Source organism: Barbatula barbatula (assembly GCF_947034865.1).
Source record: "Barbatula barbatula genome assembly, chromosome: 24".
NCBI lineage: Eukaryota > Metazoa > Chordata > Actinopteri > Cypriniformes > Nemacheilidae > Barbatula > Barbatula barbatula.
This window is the reverse complement of record NC_136787.1, coordinates 2,792,388-2,807,817: the sequence shown is the minus strand read 5'-3', so window position 1 is coordinate 2,807,817 and position 15,430 is coordinate 2,792,388.

Below are 15,430 nucleotides of genomic sequence, written 5' to 3'. Positions count from 1 at the left end.
ATTTCAGTAATGAACAGTGTTCTTTGTCAAAACTGACATTCTCATCATTCACTGATGAACTATGTCACAAAATGCAGTTCTCAGCTCAGAAAGCTTGTTTCTGACATTCTAACAGCTCAATTAGAGCATTTTAGTAATGAACAGTGTTCTTTGTCAAAACTGACATTCTCATCATCCACTAATAAACTATGTCACAAAATGCAGTTCTCAGCTCAGAAAGCTTGTTTCTGACATTCTAACAGCTCAATTAGAGCATTTTAGTAATGAACAGTGTTCTTTGTCAAAACTGACATTCTCATCATCCACTGATGCACTTTGTCAAAAAAATGCAGTTTTCAGCTCAGAAAGCTTGTTTCTGACATTCTAACAGCTCAATTAGAGCATTTTAGTAATGATCAGTGTTCTTTGTCAAAACTGACATTCTCATCATCCACTGATTCACTTTGTCACAAAATGCAGTTTTCAGCTCAGAAAGCTTGTTTCTGACATTCTAACAGCTCAATTAGAGCATTTTAGTAATGAACAGTGTTCTTTGTCAAAATGACATTCTCATCACCCACTGATGCACTTTGTCACAAAATGCAGTTTTATGCTCAGAAAGCTTGTTTCTGACATTCTAACAGCTCAATTGGAGCATTTTAGTAATGAACAGTGTTCTTTGTCAAAACTGACATTCTCATCATCCACTGATTCACTTTGTCACAAAATGCAGTTCTCAGCTCAGAAAGCTTGTTTCTGACATTCTAACAGCTTAATTGGAGCATTTTAGTGATGATCAGTGTTCTTTGTCAAAACTGACATTCTCATCATCCACTGATGAACTATGTCACAAAATGCAGTTCTCAGCTCAGAAAGCTTGTTTCTAACATTCTAACAGCTCAATTAGAGCATTTTAGTAATGAACAGTGTTCTTTGTCAAAACTGACATTCTCATCATCCACTGATGAACTATGTCACAAAATGCAGTTTTCAGCTCAGAAAGCTTGTTTCTGACATTCTAACAGCTCAATTGGAGCATTTCAGTAATGAACAGTGTTCTTTGTCAAAAGTGACATTCTCATCCATCCACTGATTCACTTTGTCACAAAATGCAGTTCTCAGCTCAGAAAGCTTGTTTCTGACATTCTAACAGCTCAATTGGAGCATTTTAGTAATGATCAGTGTTCTTTGTCAAAACTGACATTCTCATCATCCACTGATTCACTTTCTCACAAAATGCAGTTCTCAGCTCAGAAAGCTTGTTTCTAACATGCTAACAGCTCAATTAGAGCATTTTAGTAATTAACAGTTTTCTTTGTCAAAACTGACATTCTCATCATCCACTGATGCACTTTGTCACAAAATGCATTTCTCGGCTCAGAAAGCTTGTTTCTGACATTCTAACAGCTCAATTAGAGCATTTTAGTAATGAACAGTGTTCTTTGTCAAAACTGACATTCTCATCATCCACTGAAGCACTTTGTCACAAAATGCATTTCTCAGCTCAGAAAGCTTGTTTCTGACATTCTAACAGCTCAATTGGAGCATTTTAGTAATGATCAGTGTTCTTTGTCAAAACTGACATTCTCATCATCCACTGATGCTTTTTGTCACAAAATGCAGTTCTCAGCTCAGAAAGCTTGTTTCTGACATTCTAACAGCTCAATTAGAGCATTTTAGTAATGAACAGTGTTCTTTGTCAAAAGTGACATTCTCATCATCCACTGATGCACTTTGTCACAAAATGCATTTCTCAGCTCAGAAAGCTTGTTTCTGACATTCTAACAGCTCAATTGGAGCATTTCAGTAATGAACAGTGTTCTTTGTCAAAACTGACATTCTCATCATCCACTGATGAACTATGTCACAAAATGCAGTTCTCAGCTCAGAAAGCTTGTTTCTGACATTCTAACAGCTCAATTAGAGCATTTCAGTAATGAACAGTGTTCTTTGTCAAAACCGACATTCTCATCATCCACTGATGAACTATGTCACAAAATGCAGTTCTCAGCTCAGAAAGCTTGTTTCTGACATTCTAACAGCTCAATTGGAGCATTTTAGTAATGATCAGTGTTCTTTGTCAAAACTGACATTCTCATCATCCACTGATGCTTTTTGTCACAAAATGCAGTTCTCAGCTCAGAAAGCTTGTTTCTGACATTCTAACAGCTCAATTAGAGCATTTTAGTAATGAACAGTGTTCTTTGTCAAAAGTGACATTCTCATCATCCACTGATGTACTTTGTCACAAAATGCATTTCTCAGCTCAGAAAGCTTGTTTCTGACATTCTAACAGCTCAATTGGAGCATTTCAGTAATGAACAGTGTTCTTTGTCAAAACTGACATTCTCATCATCCACTGATGAACTATGTCACAAAATGCAGTTCTCAGCTCAGAAAGCTTGTTTCTGACATTATAACAGCTCAATTGGAGCATTTCAGTAATGAACAGTGTTCTTTGTCAAAACTGACATTCTCATCATCCACTGATGAACTATGTCACAAAATGCAGTTCTCAGCTCAGAAAGCTTGTTTCTGACATTCTAACAGCTCAATTGGAGCATTTCAGTAATGAACAGTGTTCTTTGTCAAAACTGACATTCTCATCATCCACTGATGAACTATGTCACAAAATGCAGTTCTCAGCTCAGAAAGCTTGTTTCTAACATTCTAACAGCTCAATTAGAGCATTTTAGTAATGAACAGTTTTCTTTGTCAAAACTGACATTCTCATCATCCACTGATGAACTATGTCACAAAATGCAGTTCTCAGCTCAGAAAGCTTGTTTCTGACATTCTAACAGCTCAATTAGAGCATTTTAGTAATGAACAGTGTTCTTTGTCAAAAGTGACATTCTCATCATCCACTGATGCACTTTGTCACAAAATGCATTTCTCAGCTCAGAAAGCTTGTTTCTGACATTCTAACAGCTCAATTGGAGCATTTCAGTAATGAACAGTGTTCTTTGTCAAAACTGACATTCTCATCATCCACTGATGAACTATGTCACAAAATGCAGTTCTCAGCTCAGAAAGCTTGTTTCTGACATTCTAACAGCTCAATTGGAGCATTTCAGTAATGAACAGTGTTCTTTGTCAAAACTGACATTCTCATCATCCACTGATGAACTATGTCACAAAATGCAGTTCTCAGCTCAGAAAGCTTGTTTCTGACATTCTAACAGCTCAATTAGAGCATTTTAGTAATGAACAGTGTTCTTTGTCAAAACTGACATTCTCATCATCCACTGAAGCACTTTGTCACAAAATGCATTTCTCAGCTCAGAAAGCTTGTTTCTGACATTCTAACAGCTCAATTGGAGCATTTTAGTAATGATCAGTGTTCTTTGTCAAAACTGACATTCTCATCATCCAGTGATGCTTTTTGTCACAAAATGCAGTTCTCAGCTCAGAAAGCTTGTTTCTGACATTCTAACAGCTCAATTAGAGCATTTTAGTAATGAACAGTGTTCTTTGTCAAAAGTGACATTCTCATCATCCACTGATGCACTTTGTCACAAAATGCATTTCTCAGCTCAGAAAGCTTGTTTCTGACATTCTAACAGCTCAATTGGAGCATTTCAGTAATGAACAGTGTTCTTTGTCAAAACTGACATTCTCATCATCCACTGAAGCACTTTGTCACAAAATGCATTTCTCAGCTCAGAAGACTTGTTTCTGACATTCTAACAGCTCAATTGGAGCATTTTAGTAATGATCAGTGTTCTTTGTCAAAACTGACATTCTCATCATCCACTGATGAACTATGTCACAAAATGCAGTTCTCAGCTCAGAAAGCTTGTTTCTGACATTCTAACAGCTCAATTAGAGCATTTTAGTAATGAACAGTGTTCTTTGTCAAAAGTGACATTCTCATCATCCACTGATGAACTATGTCACAAAATGCAGTTCTCAGCTCAGAAAGCTTGTTTCTGACATTCTAACAGCTCAATTAGAGCATTTTAGTAATGAACAGTGTTCTTTGTCAAAACTGACATTCTCATCATCCAGTGATGCTTTTTGTCACAAAATGCAGTTCTCAGCTCAGAAAGCTTGTTTCTGACATTCTAACAGCTCAATTAGAGCATTTTAGTAATGAACAGTGTTCTTTGTCAAAAGTGACATTCTCATCATCCACTGATGCACTTTGTCACAAAATGCATTTCTCAGCTCAGAAAGCTTGTTTCTGACATTCTAACAGCTCAATTGGAACATTTCAGTAATGAACAGTGTTCTTTGTCAAAACTGACATTCTCATCATCCACTGAAGCACTTTGTCACAAAATGCATTTCTCAGCTCAGAAAGCTTGTTTCTGACATTCTAACAGCTCAATTGGAGCATTTTAGTAATGATCAGTGTTCTTTGTCAAAACTGACATTCTCATCATCCAGTGATGCTTTTTGTCACAAAATGCAGTTCTCAGCTCAGAAAGCTTGTTTCTGACATTCTAACAGCTCAATTAGAGCATTTTAGTAATGAACAGTGTTCTTTGTCAAAAGTGACATTCTCATCATCCACTGATGAACTATGTCACAAAATGCAGTTCTCAGCTCAGAAAGCTTGTTTCTGACATTCTAACAGCTCAATTAGAGCATTTTAGTAATGAACAGTGTTCTTTGTCAAAACTGACATTCTCATCATCCACTGAAGCACTTTGTCACAAAATGCATTTCTCAGCTCAGAAAGCTTGTTTCTGACATTCTAACAGCTCAATTGGAGCATTTTAGTAATGATCAGTGTTCTTTGTCAAAACTGACATTCTCATCATCCACTGATGAACTATGTCACAAAATGCAGTTCTCAGCTCAGAAAGCTTGTTTCTAACATTCTAACAGCTCAATTAGAGCATTTTAGTAATGAACAGTTTTCTTTGTCAAAACTGACATTCTCATCATCCACTGATGAACTATGTCACAAAATGCAGTTCTCAGCTCAGAAAGCTTGTTTCTGACATTCTAACAGCTCAATTAGAGCATTTTAGTAATGAACAGTGTTCTTTGTCAAAACTGACATTCTCATCATCCACTGAAGCACTTTGTCACAAAATGCATTTCTCAGCTCAGAAAGCTTGTTTCTGAGATTCTAACAGCTCAAATTGGAGCATTTTAGTAATGATCAGTGTTCTTTGTCAAAACTGACATTCTCATCATCCACTGATGAACTATGTCACAAAATGCAGTTCTCAGCTCAGAAAGCTTGTTTCTAACATTCTAACAGCTCAATTAGAGCATTTTAGTAATGAACAGTTTTCTTTGTCAAAACTGACATTCTCATCATCCACTGATGAACTATGTCACAAAATGCAGTTCTCAGCTCAGAAAGCTTGTTTCTGACATTCTAACAGCTCAATTAGAGCATTTTAGTAATGAACAGTGTTCTTTGTCAAAACTGACATTCTCATCATCCACTGATGAACTATGTTTCTTTGTCAAAACTGACATTCTCATCATCCACTGATGAACTATGTCACAAAATGCAGTTCTCAGCTCAGAAAGCTTGTTTCTGACATTCTAACAGCTCAATTAGAGCATTTTAGTAATGAACAGTGTTCTTTGTCAAAACTGACATTCTCATCATCCACTGATTGAACTATGTCACAAAATGCAGTTCTCAGCTCAGAAAGCTTGTTTCTGACATTCTAACAGCTCAATTAGAGCATTTCAGTAATGAACAGTGTTCTTTGTCAAAACTGACATTCTCATCATTCACTGATGAACTATGTCACAAAATGCAGTTCTCAGCTCAGAAAGCTTGTTTCTGACATTCTAACAGCTCAATTAGAGCATTTTAGTAATGAACAGTGTTCTTTGTCAAAACTGACATTCTCATCATCCACTAATGAACTATGTCACAAAATGCAGTTCTCAGCTCAGAAAGCTTGTTTCTGACATTCTAACAGCTCAATTAGAGCATTTTAGTAATGAACAGTGTTCTTTGTCAAAAGTGACATTCTCATCATCCACTGATGCACTTTGTCACAAAATGCATTTCTCAGCTCAGAAAGCTTGTTTCTGACATTCTAACAGCTCAATTGGAGCATTTCAGTAATGAACAGTGTTCTTTGTCAAAACTGACATTCTCATCATCCACTGAAGCACTTTGTCACAAAATGCATTTCTCAGCTCAGAAGACTTGTTTCTGACATTCTAACAGCTCAATTGGAGCATTTTAGTAATGATCAGTGTTCTTTGTCAAAACTGACATTCTCATCATCCACTGATGAACTATGTCACAAAATGCAGTTCTCAGCTCAGAAAGCTTGTTTCTGACATTCTAACAGCTCAATTAGAGCATTTTAGTAATGAACAGTGTTCTTTGTCAAAAGTGACATTCTCATCATCCACTGATGAACTATGTCACAAAATGCAGTTCTCAGCTCAGAAAGCTTGTTTCTGACATTCTAACAGCTCAATTAGAGCATTTTAGTAATGAACAGTGTTCTTTGTCAAAACTGACATTCTCATCATCCAGTGATGCTTTTTGTCACAAAATGCATTTCTCAGCTCAGAAAGCTTGTTTCTGACATTCTAACAGCTCAATTGGAGCATTTCAGTAATGAACAGTGTTCTTTGTCAAAACTGACATTCTCATCATCCACTGAAGCACTTTGTCACAAAATGCATTTCTCAGCTCAGAAAGCTTGTTTCTGACATTCTAACAGCTCAATTGGAGCATTTTAGTAATGATCAGTGTTCTTTGTCAAAACTGACATTCTCATCATCCAGTGATGCTTTTTGTCACAAAATGCAGTTCTCAGCTCAGAAAGCTTGTTTCTGACATTCTAACAGCTCAATTAGAGCATTTTAGTAATGAACAGTGTTCTTTGTCAAAAGTGACATTCTCATCATCCACTGATGAACTATGTCACAAAATGCAGTTCTCAGCTCAGAAAGCTTGTTTCTGACATTCTAACAGCTCAATTAGAGCATTTTAGTAATGAACAGTGTTCTTTGTCAAAACTGACATTCTCATCATCCAGTGATGCTTTTTGTCACAAAATGCATTTCTCAGCTCAGAAAGCTTGTTTCTGACATTCTAACAGCTCAATTGGAGCATTTCAGTAATGAACAGTGTTCTTTGTCAAAACTGACATTCTCATCATCCACTGAAGCACTTTGTCACAAAATGCATTTCTCAGCTCAGAAAGCTTGTTTCTGACATTCTAACAGCTCAATTGGAGCATTTTAGTAATGATCAGTGTTCTTTGTCAAAACTGACATTCTCATCATCCAGTGATGCTTTTTGTCACAAAATGCAGTTCTCAGCTCAGAAAGCTTGTTTCTGACATTCTAACAGCTCAATTAGAGCATTTTAGTAATGAACAGTGTTCTTTGTCAAAAGTGACATTCTCATCATCCACTGATGAACTATGTCACAAAATGCAGTTCTCAGCTCAGAAAGCTTGTTTCTGACATTCTAACAGCTCAATTAGAGCATTTTAGTAATGAACAGTGTTCTTTGTCAAAACTGACATTCTCATCATCCACTGAAGCACTTTGTCACAAAATGCATTTCTCAGCTCAGAAAGCTTGTTTCTGACATTCTAACAGCTCAATTGGAGCATTTTAGTAATGATCAGTGTTCTTTGTCAAAACTGACATTCTCATCATCCACTGATGAACTATGTCACAAAATGCAGTTCTCAGCTCAGAAAGCTTGTTTCTAACATTCTAACAGCTCAATTAGAGCATTTTAGTAATGAACAGTTTTCTTTGTCAAAACTGACATTCTCATCATCCACTGATGAACTATGTCACAAAATGCAGTTCTCAGCTCAGAAAGCTTGTTTCTGACATTCTAACAGCTCAATTAGAGCATTTTAGTAATGAACAGTGTTCTTTGTCAAAACTGACATTCTCATCATCCACTGAAGCACTTTGTCACAAAATGCATTTCTCAGCTCAGAAAGCTTGTTTCTGACATTCTAACAGCTCAATTGGAGCATTTTAGTAATGATCAGTGTTCTTTGTCAAAACTGACATTCTCATCATCCACTGATGAACTATGTCACAAAATGCAGTTCTCAGCTCAGAAAGCTTGTTTCTAACATTCTAACAGCTCAATTAGAGCATTTTAGTAATGAACAGTTTTCTTTGTCAAAACTGACATTCTCATCATCCACTGATGAACTATGTCACAAAATGCAGTTCTCAGCTCAGAAAGCTTGTTTCTGACATTCTAACAGCTCAATTAGAGCATTTTAGTAATGAACAGTGTTCTTTGTCAAAACTGACATTCTCATCATCCACTGAAGCACTTTGTCACAAAATGCATTTCTCAGCTCAGAAAGCTTGTTTCTGAGATTCTAACAGCTCAAATTGGAGCATTTTAGTAATGATCAGTGTTCTTTGTCAAAACTGACATTCTCATCATCCACTGATGAACTATGTCACAAAATGCAGTTCTCAGCTCAGAAAGCTTGTTTCTAACATTCTAACAGCTCAATTAGAGCATTTTAGTAATGAACAGTTTTCTTTGTCAAAACTGACATTCTCATCATCCACTGATGAACTATGTCACAAAATGCAGTTCTCAGCTCAGAAAGCTTGTTTCTGACATTCTAACAGCTCAATTAGAGCATTTTAGTAATGAACAGTGTTCTTTGTCAAAACTGACATTCTCATCATCCACTGATGAACTATGTTTCTTTGTCAAAACTGACATTCTCATCATCCACTGATGAACTATGTCACAAAATGCAGTTCTCAGCTCAGAAAGCTTGTTTCTGACATTCTAACAGCTCAATTAGAGCATTTTAGTAATGAACAGTGTTCTTTGTCAAAACTGACATTCTCATCATCCACTGATTGAACTATGTCACAAAATGCAGTTCTCAGCTCAGAAAGCTTGTTTCTGACATTCTAACAGCTCAATTAGAGCATTTCAGTAATGAACAGTGTTCTTTGTCAAAACTGACATTCTCATCATTCACTGATGAACTATGTCACAAAATGCAGTTCTCAGCTCAGAAAGCTTGTTTCTGACATTCTAACAGCTCAATTAGAGCATTTTAGTAATGAACAGTGTTCTTTGTCAAAACTGACATTCTCATCATCCACTAATGAACTATGTCACAAAATGCAGTTCTCAGCTCAGAAAGCTTGTTTCTGACATTCTAACAGCTCAAATAGAGCATTTTAGTAATGAACAGTGTTCTTTGTCAAAACTGACATTCTCATCATCCACTGATGCACTTTGTCACAAAATGCAGTTTTATGCTCAGAAAGCTTGTTTCTGACATTCTAACAGCTCAATTGGAGCATTTTAGTAATGAACAGTGTTCTTTGTCAAAACTGACATTCTCATCATCCACTGATTCACTTTGTCACAAAATGCAGTTCTCAGCTCAGAAAGCTTGTTTCTGACATTCTAACAGCTTAATTGGAGCATTTTAGTGATGATCAGTGTTCTTTGTCAAAACTGACATTCTCATCATCCACTGATGAACTATGTCACAAAATGCAGTTCTCAGCTCAGAAAGCTTGTTTCTAACATTCTAACAGCTCAATTAGAGCATTTTAGTAATGAACAGTGTTCTTTGTCAAAACTGACATTCTCATCATCCACTGATGAACTATGTCACAAAATGCAGTTTTCAGCTCAGAAAGCTTGTTTCTGACATTCTAACAGCTCAATTGGAGCATTTCAGTAATGAACAGTGTTCTTTGTCAAAAGTGACATTCTCATCCATCCACTGATTCACTTTGTCACAAAATGCAGTTCTCAGCTCAGAAAGCTTGTTTCTGACATTCTAACAGCTCAATTGGAGCATTTTAGTAATGATCAGTGTTCTTTGTCAAAACTGACATTCTCATCATCCACTGATGAACTATGTTTCTTTGTCAAAACTGACATTCTCATCATCCACTGATGAACTATGTCACAAAATGCAGTTCTCAGCTCAGAAAGCTTGTTTCTGACATTCTAACAGCTCAATTAGAGCATTTTAGTAATGAACAGTGTTCTTTGTCAAAACTGACATTCTCATCATCCACTGATTGAACTATGTCACAAAATGCAGTTCTCAGCTCAGAAAGCTTGTTTCTGACATTCTAACAGCTCAATTAGAGCATTTCAGTAATGAACAGTGTTCTTTGTCAAAACTGACATTCTCATCATTCACTGATGAACTATGTCACAAAATGCAGTTCTCAGCTCAGAAAGCTTGTTTCTGACATTCTAACAGCTCAATTAGAGCATTTTAGTAATGAACAGTGTTCTTTGTCAAAACTGACATTCTCATCATCCACTAATGAACTATGTCACAAAATGCAGTTCTCAGCTCAGAAAGCTTGTTTCTGACATTCTAACAGCTCAAATAGAGCATTTTAGTAATGAACAGTGTTCTTTGTCAAAACTGACATTCTCATCATCCACTGATGCACTTTGTCACAAAATGCAGTTTTATGCTCAGAAAGCTTGTTTCTGACATTCTAACAGCTCAATTGGAGCATTTTAGTAATGAACAGTGTTCTTTGTCAAAACTGACATTCTCATCATCCACTGATTCACTTTGTCACAAAATGCAGTTCTCAGCTCAGAAAGCTTGTTTCTGACATTCTAACAGCTTAATTGGAGCATTTTAGTGATGATCAGTGTTCTTTGTCAAAACTGACATTCTCATCATCCACTGATGAACTATGTCACAAAATGCAGTTCTCAGCTCAGAAAGCTTGTTTCTAACATTCTAACAGCTCAATTAGAGCATTTTAGTAATGAACAGTGTTCTTTGTCAAAACTGACATTCTCATCATCCACTGATGAACTATGTCACAAAATGCAGTTTTCAGCTCAGAAAGCTTGTTTCTGACATTCTAACAGCTCAATTGGAGCATTTCAGTAATGAACAGTGTTCTTTGTCAAAAGTGACATTCTCATCCATCCACTGATTCACTTTGTCACAAAATGCAGTTCTCAGCTCAGAAAGCTTGTTTCTGACATTCTAACAGCTCAATTGGAGCATTTTAGTAATGATCAGTGTTCTTTGTCAAAACTGACATTCTCATCATCCACTGATTCACTTTCTCACAAAATGCAGTTCTCAGCTCAGAAAGCTTGTTTCTAACATGCTAACAGCTCAATTAGAGCATTTTAGTAATTAACAGTTTTCTTTGTCAAAACTGACATTCTCATCATCCACTGATTCACTTTGTCACAAAATGCATTTCTCGGCTCAGAAAGCTTGTTTCTGACATTCTAACAGCTCAATTAGAGCATTTTAGTAATGAACAGTGTTCTTTGTCAAAACTGACATTCTCATCATCCACTGAAGCACTTTGTCACAAAATGCATTTCTCAGCTCAGAAAGCTTGTTTCTGACATTCTAACAGCTCAATTGGAGCATTTTAGTAATGATCAGTGTTCTTTGTCAAAACTGACATTCTCATCATCCACTGATGCTTTTTGTCACAAAATGCAGTTCTCAGCTCAGAAAGCTTGTTTCTGACATTCTAACAGCTCAATTAGAGCATTTTAGTAATGAACAGTGTTCTTTGTCAAAAGTGACATTCTCATCATCCACTGATGCACTTTGTCACAAAATGCATTTCTCAGCTCAGAAAGCTTGTTTCTGACATTCTAACAGCTCAATTGGAGCATTTCAGTAATGAACAGTGTTCTTTGTCAAAACTGACATTCTCATCATCCACTGATGAACTATGTCACAAAATGCAGTTCTCAGCTCAGAAAGCTTGTTTCTGACATTCTAACAGCTCAATTAGAGCATTTCAGTAATGAACAGTGTTCTTTGTCAAAACCGACATTCTCATCATCCACTGATGAACTATGTCACAAAATGCAGTTCTCAGCTCAGAAAGCTTGTTTCTGACATTCTAACAGCTCAATTGGAGCATTTTAGTAATGATCAGTGTTCTTTGTCAAAACTGACATTCTCATCATCCACTGATGCTTTTTGTCACAAAATGCAGTTCTCAGCTCAGAAAGCTTGTTTCTGACATTCTAACAGCTCAATTAGAGCATTTTAGTAATGAACAGTGTTCTTTGTCAAAAGTGACATTCTCATCATCCACTGATGTACTTTGTCACAAAATGCATTTCTCAGCTCAGAAAGCTTGTTTCTGACATTCTAACAGCTCAATTGGAGCATTTCAGTAATGAACAGTGTTCTTTGTCAAAACTGACATTCTCATCATCCACTGATGAACTATGTCACAAAATGCAGTTCTCAGCTCAGAAAGCTTGTTTCTGACATTCTAACAGCTCAATTGGAGCATTTTAGTAATGATCAGTGTTCTTTGTCAAAACTGACATTCTCATCATCCACTGATGAACTATGTCACAAAATGCAGTTCTCAGCTCAGAAAGCTTGTTTCTAACATTCTAACAGCTCAATTAGAGCATTTTAGTAATGAACAGTTTTCTTTGTCAAAACTGACATTCTCATCATCCACTGATGAACTATGTCACAAAATGCAGTTCTCAGCTCAGAAAGCTTGTTTCTGACATTCTAACAGCTCAATTAGAGCATTTTAGTAATGAACAGTGTTCTTTGTCAAAACTGACATTCTCATCATCCACTGAAGCACTTTGTCACAAAATGCATTTCTCAGCTCAGAAAGCTTGTTTCTGACATTCTAACAGCTCAATTGGAGCATTTTAGTAATGATCAGTGTTCTTTGTCAAAACTGACATTCTCATCATCCAGTGATGCTTTTTGTCACAAAATGCAGTTCTCAGCTCAGAAAGCTTGTTTCTGACATTCTAACAGCTCAATTAGAGCATTTTAGTAATGAACAGTGTTCTTTGTCAAAAGTGACATTCTCATCATCCACTGATGCACTTTGTCACAAAATGCATTTCTCAGCTCAGAAAGCTTGTTTCTGACATTCTAACAGCTCAATTGGAGCATTTCAGTAATGAACAGTGTTCTTTGTCAAAACTGACATTCTCATCATCCACTGAAGCACTTTGTCACAAAATGCATTTCTCAGCTCAGAAGACTTGTTTCTGACATTCTAACAGCTCAATTGGAGCATTTTAGTAATGATCAGTGTTCTTTGTCAAAACTCACATTCTCATCATCCACTGATGAACTATGTCACAAAATGCAGTTCTCAGCTCAGAAAGCTTGTTTCTGACATTCTAACAGCTCAATTAGAGCATTTTAGTAATGAACAGTGTTCTTTGTCAAAAGTGACATTCTCATCATCCACTGATGAACTATGTCACAAAATGCAGTTCTCAGCTCAGAAAGCTTGTTTCTGACATTCTAACAGCTCAATTAGAGCATTTTAGTAATGAACAGTGTTCTTTGTCAAAACTGACATTCTCATCATCCACTTAAGCACTTTGTCACAAAATGCATTTCTCAGCTCAGAAAGCTTGTTTCTGACATTCTAACAGCTCAATTGGAGCATTTCAGTAATGATCAGTGTTCTTTGTCAAAACTGACATTCTCATCATCCACTGATGAACTATGTCACAAAATGCAGTTCTCAGCTCAGAAAGCTTGTTTCTGACATTCTAACAGCTCAATTGGAGCATTTCAGTAATGAACAGTGTTCTTTGTCAAAACCGACATTCTCATCATCCACTGATGAACTATGTCACAAAATGCAGTTCTCAGCTCAGAAAGCTTGTTTCTGACATTCTAACAGCTCAATTAGAGCATTTTAGTAATGAACAGTGTTCTTTGTCAAAACTGACATTCTCATCATCCACTGAAGCACTTTGTCACAAAATGCATTTCTCAGCTCAGAAAGCTTGTTTCTGACATTCTAACAGCTCAATTGGAGCATTTTAGTAATGATCAGTGTTCTTTGTCAAAACTGACATTCTCATCATCCACTGATGAACTATGTCACAAAATGCAGTTCTCAGCTCAGAAAGCTTGTTTCTAACATTCTAACAGCTCAATTAGAGCATTTTAGTAATGAACAGTTTTCTTTGTCAAAACTGACATTCTCATCATCCACTGATGAACTATGTCACAAAATGCAGTTCTCAGCTCAGAAAGCTTGTTTCTGACATTCTAACAGCTCAATTAGAGCATTTTAGTAATGAACAGTGTTCTTTGTCAAAACTGACATTCTCATCATCCACTGAAGCACTTTGTCACAAAATGCATTTCTCAGCTCAGAAAGCTTGTTTCTGACATTCTAACAGCTCAATTGGAGCATTTTAGTAATGATCAGTGTTCTTTGTCAAAACTGACATTCTCATCATCCACTGATGCTTTTTGTCACAAAATGCAGTTCTCAGCTCAGAAAGCTTGTTTCTGACATTCTAACAGCTCAATTAGAGCATTTTAGTAATGAACAGTGTTCTTTGTCAAAAGTGACATTCTCATCATCCACTGATGAACTATGTCACAAAATGCAGTTCTCAGCTCAGAAAGCTTGTTTCTGACTTTCTAACAGCTCAATTGGAGCATTTCAGTAATGAACAGTGTTCTTTGTCAAAACTGACATTCTCATCATCCACTGAAGCACTTTGTCACAAAATGCATTTCTCAGCTCAGAAAGCTTGTTTCTGACATTCTAACAGCTCAATTGGAGCATTTTAGTAATGATCAGTGTTCTTTGTCAAAACTGACATTCTCATCATCCACTGATGAACTATGTCACAAAATGCAGTTCTCAGCTCAGAAAGCTTGTTTCTGACATTCTAACAGCTCAATTAGAGCATTTTAGTAATGAACAGTGTTCTTTGTCAAAAGTGACATTCTCATCATCCACTGATGAACTATGTCACAAAATGCAGTTCTCAGCTCAGAAAGCTTGTTTCTGACATTCTAACAGCTCAATTAGAGCATTTTAGTAATGAACAGTGTTCTTTGTCAAAACTGACATTCTCATCATCCACTGAAGCACTTTGTCACAAAATGCATTTCTCAGCTCAGAAAGCTTGTTTCTGACATTCTAACAGCTCAATTGGAGCATTTCAGTAATGATCAGTGTTCTTTGTCAAAAGTGACATTCTCATCATCCACTGATTCACTTTGTCACAAAATGCAGTTCTCAGCTCAGAAAGCTTGTTTCTGACATTCTAACAGCTCAATTAGAGCATTTTAGTAATGATCAGTGTTCTTTGTCAAAACTGACATTCTCATCATTCACTGATTCACTTTGTCACAAAATGCAGTTTTCAGCTCAGAAAGCTTGTTTCTGACATTCTAACAGCTCAATTAGAGCATTTTAGTAATGCACAGTGTTCTTTGTCAAAACTGACATTCTCATCACCCACTGATGCACTTTGTCACAAAATGCAGTTTTATGCTCAGAAAGCTTGTTTCTGACATTCTAACAGCTCAATTGGAGCATTTTAGTAATGAACAGTGTTCTTTGTCAAAACTGACATTCTCATCATCCACTGATTCACTTTCTCACAAAATGCAGTTCTCAGCTCAGAAAGCTTGTTTCTGACATTCTAACAGCTCAATTAGAGAATTTTAGTAATGAACAGTGTTCTTTTGTCAAAACTGACATTCTC